We start from the raw sequence: 7,337 nt of genomic DNA, 5'->3' as shown, positions 1-7,337 counted from the left end.
CTTATGTTATTTTCTTATTAATTTGGAACATTTATGAAATCCTAAAACTCTGGTTTAACATATTATAATCAAGATAATTCGTAATTATTATTTCAATAAAGTAAAAATTTTAAACAAAGCATCAGATGGTAAAATCAGGAAATACTTTGAATTTATACACTTAACCCTTTGGCGTATTAGTACATTATGCATTTGTTTGTGCAAAGATGCACATGACGTTCTGATACGCCTTCTACTGAGGCTAGATTTAGCTAGTTAATTCTAGTTTATTTCAAAGTAATGTTTATCTGTTGGAACAGAACATATAATTTCAGTAGTTTGGTGAACCTGGTTTGGTTGGGATATGACAGAAATAGAGAATATATTTTATCAAAGTGATAGCGACAGTTTTAATGAAAGTAGTAATTTTGAATCTAAAGAAAGAATTTTATTATGATCCTTTATTTATTTTATACCAGATCGGCCTGGTGGGCCTTACATAGTTTATATAATAGTTAGATTTTTTATTTTGTTTAGCATAGTGATTATGGGGGTATAGTCACATACAAAAGACACCCCTAACTATATACAATGTTATGATAAAAAAAAAATTAAGATAAAAATAATAATTCTTAATAAGTGAAAAAAGTAAAGTAATAACGACATGTGTAGACCTAACATAATAAACAATTGCCCAACAAAAAATAAAATAGAAGTAATGTAATAGAATTGATAAATATAGAATCTATAACAGAATAATTTAATTCCTGCAACAGCCTGGGCTTCAGTCTTCGGGTTGTGGTTGGGTTTACAAGTTGTAGGTCACTGATCCTTTAACTTTCGGTAAATGGGAGTGGAACTACATGAACCCTTTTTTGATGTGATCCTCTATTGACTCCATTTGTAATTCACGATGCAATTGGCTATTTCTTACAAACTAAGGAGCATCCACTGAGATTCTAAGGATTTTATTTTGAAAATATTATAATTTTTTCCTTTTCGTAAAGGATGCCCCAGACTTCACAGCCATACATCAGTGGTGGCCTAAGGATTATTTTAACAATAAGAATAGCTGTTTCTGGTTTTAATTTGGATTTACTATTTAGGATAGGATATTGTATTGCTAATCTTGTGTAGATTTGAGGTAGTTTGATGTTGATATATTGATGATTCCTGATATATTGATGATATAGTGGTTCCAGGTAAGGCAGGGTCGAGGTGGATTAATGATCCTTTAAGCGATATAGAGGAATCTTAAATGTGTACCCAAAGAGTTAACTAAGAATATCAAATAAATAGCAAACTTCTTCAAAATATACATTAAAAGGAATAGGTCAACATTATGTTAACATCATTAACAAAATGAATATTTAACAATAAATCAGTCAGTATAAATAATTAAAATGAGCACAGTCCAATATAGTAATATGTACACTAGGATATTGGGCTGTCCAATATGTAGTTCCAGACTATAGTACAAGAGCTGGGAAGAAAAAAATCAGTCATTTCACCCCAATTTTTGATTAACTTAATGAGAACTACGTTTAATTTCTTGTCAAAATTGATGAGTCTGCCAAGTACAGGTAGGGAAAATAAAAAATGGTGGCTCTTTTAAAGTGTTAAAAAAATTAATTTTTCATTCGGAGCTCTATATCTTTAAAACTACCAACAACACTGAAAAATCTAAGAGAACATCATTTAAATTAGATTAAATATGCTAAAATAGGAGTCCTAAAAGAGCTATTTACGTTCAATAGTTCTTGAGATGTAGCTTTTTAAAAAGCAACATTTCATAATGTTCATAATGCATCTCAACTGCCGCATCATTTTTGGTTGAGATAAACAATTCACTATGAGTGAATAAACTACACCCCACTCGGGCAGAGGGAGGAAGAATATATATATAATAGGATGAAAGAAGGAAGATAACACAAGAATATGCACTTTCAAGATCTCAATAGCTCACCGGGTAACCTACATCTTTACCACAAGTAAACTACAACATCTATTATCATATGTAATACCATTTATAACTTCATATAACCATGTGTCTTATTATTCAATCAAGAATAGATGGTTTGTATATACCGTCATTCTTAATTTATTTTAAAACTCATCAAATACAGTCCAGGTCATTTTTTACAACCACAATCATAATACAATTAATTTGGGTAATATCCCCCTACTTTTACTCCGTGGAATATCCAAATTAAATCACAAATATTGTGGCAATTCTAAAACAATGCAAACTGAAAACAAGTGTGTGGATATATCATAAGGCCTACTTGTATCAGCCAATACAAATAATCCATCCACACGCTTTCTGCATATTTGGCAAATGTACCTTCACATTTATATGGTCTGAATTTCTGTTTTCTTTGTTCCTTACATATTTATAGTTTTCAAACAGTACGAAAATATTTATAAACCTAAACAAAAAGAAAAAATAACTAAGTAATTAAACATGAATTATAAATTGTGCAGAAATGAACAAATTTGTTTAAAATATCAACAATAAACAAATTTTATATATACAATTTAAGTATCAAGTTTTGTCTAATAATATGTGTTAAATTCATTTGTGTGGGTGTGTCTTTATAGTGATGTTTTGTCATAGTCTTACATTTTCTGTATGAAGGGATTGTTAAAAATGGTATTTAGAGAGAAAAAGTTTTATCAGTAAGTATCTGTACTCTTCATTCTTTTAATAATTAGTTTAATCCAAATTTTTGACATATACTTTATTGGCGATACATTGGCTAGATTAGTCTACCATACTGGTACTTATAAAAGTTTGTGCCTGGCTATAACATGGAAGAAAATTGGTTAAATAAGATGTATGTTAATTTTTATTTTAATTATTGGAACCCCACTTATTCCCGTTGAACAGATTCCTTACTTAGGACTACATCTGGACAAACGACTGACATGGAATCCTCATACAAGACTGACAAGACAAGAAACTGCTCGTCGATTCCGACTATTACAACATTTACTGGATAAACAGTCTAAACTTCCAATCCATTACAAAAGACTGATCTACATGACTTATGAGGCCTATCTGGACATATGGAGTTGAGCCATGTGGCTCCACTAAACCATCGAATTCCTCCTGAATCCAACCCTTCGTCCAAAATCTTTCGTAAAATCCTTAATGCTCCTTACTTTGTCACAAATAAAATCATACATCAGGACCTTAAAGTTCCCTATGTAACCGATTTAGCCCGAACCAGATATCACTCCTTCCATTATAAACTCCCTAACCACTTAAACCCCTTAGTTTCTAACCTTGCATCCTCTTCCGTTCCTGACAATCCTATGCCTCTGAAAAGAAGATGGCCTCGAGATCTTCTCTAAAAATGTTTTTGGAGTTCTATCAATGGATAGATTCTCCACATGTTTGTATCATGTCATTATATCGCTTCCAGCAAATTTAGTTGATATATATATTTTTAAAAAAAAAATTATTGGAACTTTACATAAAGTCTATTATTACAATTAGATAACTGTATTGTATATATCTGGACTATATTTTTACTTAATTAGTTGGAAATAATAGGCAACCTATTGCATTTCTACACTTCCTCTTCCTGTTGCAAAATTGGTTTTCATTGTCTGTGTTATCTATTAGGGATATTCAACTAGATACTATCTCTGGCCTACCAGTGACAGTAAAATGTAATTCTAGTTTCAATCTAATGGCATTTTCTATATATCTGTGGGGATCATGAAAAACTAGTTTAGTGGAATTGTTTAAAATTAAAAGACCTCTTATGTTGTTTTAAATTGGTTAAGTCTAATTGCTTTCCATTGAGAATTTTTCCATAATAAAAAGCAACCTGTCTTAACCAATTTAACATTCATAACTTAGGCTTCTGGAGGATGGTTTTAACACAGCTAACTAAATTTTTAGGCAATTGGACTTATCTAGTTTTTCATGACTCCCCCTGATATTATCATTCTGTCTTCAGAAAACATTCAATGTTATTTAGTTGAAACTTGAATCCTTAGGGGTACTGGTAGATATTGGTTTTATCTAGTTTAATACATGTAAATAGAGATATTTATGTATCTTGATATATATAAACTAAAAGTTGTGTTTTTTATTATGTTCTAATACTCCAATACATTTATCAATAAAAGTACTTTCGTTTTGATTTCTCTTAATTTTTTTTATATTTACCTTCCTCCTTAACATTTTCTGAAAAAGGAAGAATTAACAAGAGGGAGGGAGAGTCATCCTACAGTTTACATTTCTATTTTAACACGAGTGGGAAGTAGTTTTCATTTTCGTAGGGTCGTTAGGAAATATATGTCAAATCGCTCAGGCCTAAATTACGCTACAGGTTCAAGGTTACTGAGGTGATTCATTAACACAATCCACAATCGCCCCAATTTCCCTTAATAACCTAAGCTCGATTCAGTATGTTAACAGATTATTTTGTTTAAATCCCTTTCAAATTATAGGTTTCAATGTACTTCTCATCCTACTAACCTATTTTGTTTGATATCCCCTGCTAACCTAATTTCTTTGATATCCTATCTATTTTAAAGAAGGTTTGTGGGATACAGGACAAATCTAGAGATAAGTTAAGGATTAGATTTAAGATGATCCAGTACCATTAGCATTGAATTTCATCAACTGCTTTCTCTTATGCACGCTCTCTTCTCTTTTTCTCAAATGAATTTTTCTTGACAGACCTATATTTCGAGAACAATTTGACCCGCATTTGCGTTTAGTGTAGAAATGACCCACCATCAATATTTTTGCAGTATTACATCCACTACTTTCGCCTATGCATGCAAATAAGTATTATTACTAAATAAACATGAAAAAGCAGTCTATAACCAGCTCTTACTCAGCAGGCTGAAGTTACAATCATTGGGACATACCAAAATCCCTTTTGCTATTATTCAAACTTCAGTTTAGTATCGACTGCCGTACAGAGTTTCACCACATCTGTTCAAGTCCAGTATTTGACGCATTACTTAAGGTTTACCGCGTCAGCAGAATAGCACACTAAGAGGAAATCGCCCAGGATAATTTTTAAGCCCAGCCACATTACGAATTCGCAATTTTAACTAGAATGGGAGAATAAAGTTTTCATTCCGTGGGCCAACTACAAATAAAAGTTATGATGCTCAAATAAGAATCGAACCGACGATGACTCCGGCCATGTGGTGGGATAGAATTATGATGGACAGTTATGTAGCAATAATTGCAAATACCCTCTTTATCAGCACCCTAGTTCCGCCTAAAGGAGAACAGCCGATGCTCTCCAAGTCATAACGGCTTTAAGCAAGGCCAAATGGTGTTATTTCGTTTTTACTAACATTTTGTATTGAGGGCGATTATTGTAATCTCTCAGAAGGCTTTCATACTTTCAATGTTACTGATGTAGAAAAATAAGTATGTATGAGATGTAGGCTAGAATAGACTGGGAAGTAACCAAAAAGGCAACATCTTTCGACGTTACAAGGCCACAGAAAACTAATATCTAGACATTGTTAAGGAAAAGGTCACGCTTGCGAACGATATCAGTTCCTGACCTAGCAAGTGATGAGCACTTATCATTTTGCAGTTATTGAGTAGCTTGTTCAGTAATTCTTAGATTTTCGTGGCATTAGGTTTGGATTTATGATCAACATTTTCTGGTCCTGGAAATTCCATGTTTAATTTCGAGAGCAGGGATAAGATTCCTTTGTTATTCACAAGAGAGCCTAAGAAGTTGTAGCGACACCGTTATCTGCTGGTCTATACTGTAACTAATACAGCCACCAAAACCTTTCGGAGCCGACATGACGAACCTAGCTGATACAACGTCATCACCCAGACATCGTATATAGACATATGTATTGTTTATTTAAATACTTGACTTGTATATAACCATTTATTATATTTCTAAATTTATTATTTGAATCAGTAATGATTCTTATACTTCACTCTGCCTTCTCTGAATTTCTCCTCCTTTCCAAACCTTTTCTTCTTTTCATAAGGACATAAAGATAGTTCCTATAGGACTTGCTATCACCTTCATGACCGCAGGCTAGTTCTCTACGGAGTCAAGTACAAAAATCCTGTCAATTCATCACCTAACCAGCTACTAAACTTACTGAACACGCATCGTCGATGCCTTCTGGTGTAATTACCTAAAATCTTCAATTGGTGTCCTAACTAATTAATTAACTATGCACAGCCACCTCTACAAAGTTAACATCCGCTTGGCCAAAAATTCATTTAATGATAATGCAAGCTCATCTAGACGTTTTAAAATAATTTTTAGATACCATTAGTGCTCTTTTTAATCTTTAGAGCCTATAACAAAAATTATCCATGTCGGAAAATATAAAGTTGAGTTCTCTTAGAACCAGGTCCAAAAAGTGCTTTAACTTCTGAGCTTAATTTTTAAAGTCAAACGTCATTTTTATGAACTTAAATAAGCTACAAAGTATGATCGCCGCTACCTACACAATGCCCATTGTTGAAAACATCTTCATATCATCCAGCTGAGTAATAAAGCTCATAATATTAGGAACGGCTTATCAATCTGCAATTGTCTGTTTATGAAGATATACGATAGTCACCACATACACGTATACATCCGTGGTAGTAATACATTTTTAGTAGCGATTCCAATATTTCTATCGGAACCTTGGAGGAAGATATATAATGGAAAAGGTATGCTTTCAGGCCGAGTGACGCCAGAAGGCGGGGTCTATTTCTTTCGTAGGCATGGCATCGGATACATCATATTTGACAGTTGATAGTTGCTGCACCACCTCGTCTGCCAGAAATGGCTCGGCAGCGAGAATACAAAAAAAAGTTGAGAGATACTCAAAGTGTGCTCACATTTTATTGCTGATATGGTTTTTGACTGTTCCTGGAAAAAAAAAAAATGAAAAATCGACTAAGTTGATTAAATTTGATATTCACTCCTAACTTTTCAGAGCAGTATATATATTTTGGGATCCTTAATATTCACTTTGAAATGAGACTGAACAAAACAGAGAAAGAGGTAAGAATTTTCGAGAACGGCTTAGAGGGTTTTAACTATTAACATATCAAATTAATGGAACTAATATTTACTCTAACTTCTATTCTCCTCACTTTTGCGATTGAATGAACGGTTTTTGAAATAATTCCATTAATATGGGAAACTCCTATTAACTTTTACATTGGTTGCCTTCAAGGGGCGTGGCCTAATCCCCACCCCTTACCTTAATTTTTGCTTAAAAGGAGAATTGGGTTATAGCATACTTCTATCATAGGCCGTAGGCACATCAAGTTCTTTGATGGGCTGAAAGCCTGTGCCAATCCCCTATTCTGTGACATAACCCCTCCCCCAAGACCTGGGAGG

The sequence above is a fragment of the Halyomorpha halys genome, unplaced genomic scaffold, assembly GCF_000696795.3.
Source record: "Halyomorpha halys isolate HHAL.00 unplaced genomic scaffold, Hhal_1.1 Scaffold520.1, whole genome shotgun sequence".
Classification (NCBI taxonomy): Eukaryota; Metazoa; Arthropoda; class Insecta; order Hemiptera; family Pentatomidae; genus Halyomorpha; species Halyomorpha halys.
The sequence above is the reverse complement of the archived record's forward strand: the minus strand, read 5'-3'. Positions refer to the sequence as shown.